The sequence below is a fragment of the Oncorhynchus masou genome, unplaced genomic scaffold (genome assembly GCF_036934945.1).
Source record: "Oncorhynchus masou masou isolate Uvic2021 unplaced genomic scaffold, UVic_Omas_1.1 unplaced_scaffold_487, whole genome shotgun sequence".
NCBI classification, from domain to species: Eukaryota; Metazoa; Chordata; class Actinopteri; order Salmoniformes; family Salmonidae; genus Oncorhynchus; species Oncorhynchus masou.
Genome location: NW_027011265.1, coordinates 158,031 through 162,172, shown reverse-complemented (window position 1 = coordinate 162,172; position 4,142 = coordinate 158,031). Strand labels below are relative to the sequence as shown.

General features: G+C 46.3%; 1 long non-coding RNA gene across 1 annotated transcript; it reads left to right on the top strand.

Moving 5' to 3' along the window:
- The first annotated feature begins 684 nt into the window (after positions 1-684).
- On the top strand, positions 685-1,800 carry LOC135535379 (uncharacterized). The gene is made up of 2 exons (XR_010454857.1): positions 685-1,185; positions 1,547-1,800. It is a non-coding gene; the product is annotated as an uncharacterized LOC135535379 (long non-coding RNA).
- The last annotated feature ends 2,342 nt before the right edge of the window (positions 1,801-4,142 follow it).

Here is a 4,142-nt window from a genome sequence, read left to right as displayed (position 1 = left end):
GAGAGGAACCAGGCTCTGAGGGTGGCCAGTCCTCTACTGGCTGTACTGGGAAGAGAGGAACCAGGCTCTGAGGGGTGACCAGTTCTCTACTGGCTGTACTGGGTGAGCCAGAGGAACCAGGCTCTGAGGACCAGTCCTCTGCCTAGGAAGAAACCTAGAGAGGAACCAGGCTATGAGGGGTGGCCAGTCCTCTTCTGGCTGTACTGGGAAGAGAGGAACCAGGCTCTGAGGGGTGACCAGTCCTCTACTGGCTGTACTGGGTAGACCAGAGGAACCAGGCTCTGAGGGGTGACCAGTCCTCTACTGGCTGTACTGGGTAGACCAGAGGAACCAGGCTCTGAGGGGTGGCCTGTTTGACTCACGTTGGCCACGGTGAAGGAGAATCCAAAGTTTTGGTAGCGGGCCGTGTCGGTGGCATTGTATTGTCCTCAAAGCGAGCAAAGAAGTTGTGTTAATTTGTCTGGCAGCAAGACGCCGGCTGGCTTTCTGTTTGTAATCCGTGATTGACCGTAGAGCCCTGCCACATACCTCTTGTGTCTGAGCCATTGAAATACGACTCTAATTTGTCTCTATATTGACGCTTAGCACAACCAGGTGGACTGGGGACAGCAAGGAGTCATCAGGCCAGATTGTCCTGAGGCATGGTCCTAGGGCTCAGGTCCTCTGAGAGAAGAGAGAGGAGACCTCACTAATGCTCTTGTGGCTGAATGGAGTCCCCACAGCAATGTTCCATCATCTAGTGGAAAGCCTTCCCAGAAGAGTGGAGGCTGTTATAGCAGCAATGTTCCATCATCTAGTGGAAAGCCTTCCCAGAAGAGTGGAGGCTGTTATAGCAGCAATGGTCCAACATCTAGTGGAAAGCCTTCCCAGAAGAGTGGAGGCTGTTATAGCAGCAATGTTCCATCATCTAGTGGAAAGCCTTCTCAGAATAGTGGAGGCTGTTATAGCAGCAAAGGGGGACAAACTCCATATTAATGCCCATGATTTTGGAATGAGATGTTCAATGAGCAGGTGTCCACATACTTTTGGTCATGTAGTGTATCTACCTACTGTTAGATAATAGCAGGTGTCCACATACTTTTGGTCATATAGTGTATACATCTCATCATTCAATGATTATTTAATTATCACTATCTCACTATCTTTGTTTTATTTTTACACCAGATGAACTCAAAGGAGAGCTGAGTAAGTAGTGTGTGTGTGTGTCTGTGTGTCTGCGTTGTCATGTTAAGATTTACTCACCAACGTGTGTTCTGACTGACTCTGTTCTTGTTGAGATGTTCACTGAGCAGGTGTAGTGTATAAATCTCATGATTCAATTATTATTTAATTATCACTGTCTCACTATCTTTATTTAATTGTGATGTTTACTCACCAACGTGTTCTGACTTTCTGTTCTTGTTTATCTATAGTCAGATATATGGATCTATCTGTTAGATAGTCAGATATATGGATCTATCTGTTAGACAGTCAGATATATGTAGGATGTAGTCTGTCTTCATGGTCTAGTACCCATAATACATCATGTTTTATCTACTGTCTACAGAGGAGGTCAGAATAGAGAGGATGTAGTCTGTCTTCATGTTCTAGTACCCATAATGCATCATGTTTTATCATCTCTATCATCTGTCTACAGAGGAGGTCAAAGGAGAGAGGGTGAGTTGCACAACTCCATGAAAGTCTGCATGCATTTCATTGATTTAAGTGATTTAAAAAATTAATACACTATATATTACATTGGTTAACTACACTATATATTACACTGATTAACTACACAATATATTACACTGATTAACTACACTATATATTACACTGATTAACTACACTATATATTACACTGGTTAACTACACTATACATTACACTGGTTAACTACACTATATATTACACTATATATTACACTGGTTAACTACACTATATATTACACTGGTTAACTACACTATATATTACACTATATATTATACTGGTTAACTACACTATATATTACACTATATATTATACTGGTTAACTACACTATATATTACACTGGTTAACTACACTATATATTATACTGATTAACTACACTATATATTACACTGGTTAACTACACTATATATTACACTGATTCTTATTTCAGCCACACCCGTTGCTGACAGGTGTATAAAATCAAGCACACAGCCATGCAATCTTCATAGACAAACACCGTCAGTAGAATCGCCTTACTGAAGAGCTCAGTGGCTTTCAACGTGACACTGTCTTAGGATGCCACCTTTCCACCAAGTCAGTTCGTCAGGTTTCTGCCCTGCTAGAGCTGCCCCTGTCAACTGTAAGTGCTGTTATTGTGGAGTGGAAACATCTAGGAGCAAAAATGTGTCAGTCGCTTAGTGGTAGGCCACAGAATCTCACAGAATGGGACCGCCAAGTGTAAAAATCACCTGTCCTCAGTTGCAACACTCACTACAGAGTTCCAAACTGCCTCTGGAAGGAACGGTCAACACAATAACTGTTTGTCTGAAGCTTCATGAAATGGGTTTCCGTGGCCGAGCAGCCGTCACAAGCCTACGATCACCATGCTCAATGCCAAAGCATCGGGCGGAGTGATGTAAAGCTCACCGCCATTGGACTCTGGACTAGTGGAAATACGTTCTCAGGAATGATGAATCACACTTCACCATCTGGCAGTCCGACAGATTAATCTGGGTTTCAGCGGATGCCAGGAGAACGCTACCGCCCCAATGCATAGTGCCAACTGTAAAGTTTGGTGGAGGAGGAATAATGGTCTGGGGCTGTTTTTCATGGTTCGGACCCTATAGTCCCAGTGAAAGGAAATCTTAACATTACAGCATTCAATGACATTCTAGACGCATTCTGTGCTTCCAACTTTATGGCAACAGTTTGGGGAAGGCCCTTTCCTGTTTCTAGTATGACAATGCCCCCGTGCACAAAGCGAGGTCCATATAGAAATGGTTTGTTGAGCTCGGTGTGGAAGAACTTGACTGGCCTGAACATGAGCCCTGACTCAACCTCATCAAACACATTTGGTATGAATTGGAACGCCGACTGCGAGCCAGGCCTAATCGCCCGGCATCAATCCATCAATCAAATGTATTTATAAAGCCCTTTTTACATCAGCTGATGTCACAAAGTGCTGTACAGAAACCCAGCCTAAAACCCCAAACAGTAATCAATGCAGATGTAGAAGCACGATGGCTAGGAAAAACTCCCTAGAAAGGCCAGAACCTAGGAAGAAACCTAGAGAGGAACCAGGCTATGAGGGGTGGCCAGTCCTCTTCTGGCTGTACTGGGAAGAGAGGAACCAGGCTCTGAGGGGTGACCAGTCCTCTACTGGCTGTACTGGGTAGACCAGAGGAACCAGGCTCTGAGGGGGGACCAGTCCTCTACTGGCTGTACTGGGTAGACCAGAGGAACCAGGCTCTGAGGGGGGACCAGTCCTCTACTGGCTGTACTGGGTAGACCAGAGGAACCAGGCTATGAGAGGTGGCCAGTCCTCTTCTGGCTGTACTGGGAAAGAGGAACCAGGCTCTGAGGGGTGACCAGTCCTCTACTGGCTGTACTGGGTAGACCAGAGGAACTCAGGCTCTGAGGGGGACCAGTCCTCTACTGGCTGTACTGGGTAGACCAGAGGAACCAGGCTCTGAGGGGGACCAGTCCTCTACTGGCTGTACTGGGTAGAGAGGAACCAGGCTCTGAGGGGTGGCCAGTCCTCTACTGGCTGTACTGGGTAGACCAGAGGAACCAGGCTCTGAGGAGTGGCCTGTTTGACTCACGTTGGCCACGGTGAAGGAGAATCAAAGTTTTGGTAGCGGGCCGTGTCGGTGGCATTGTATTGTCCTCAAAGCGAGCAAAGAAGTTGTGTTAATTTGTCTGGCAGCAAGACGCCGGCTGGCTTTCTTTTGTAATCCGGTGATTGACCGTAGACCCTGCCACATACCTCTTGTGTCTGAGCCATTGAAATACGACTCCTAATTTGTCTCTATGTTGACGCTTAGCACAACCAGGTGGGACTGGGGACAGCAAGGAGTCATCAGGCCAGATTGTCCTGAGGCATGGTCCTACGGGCTCAGGTCCTCTGGAGAGAAGAGAGAGAGGGAGACCTCACTAATGCTCTTGTGGCTGAATGGAGTCCCCACAGCAATGTTCCATC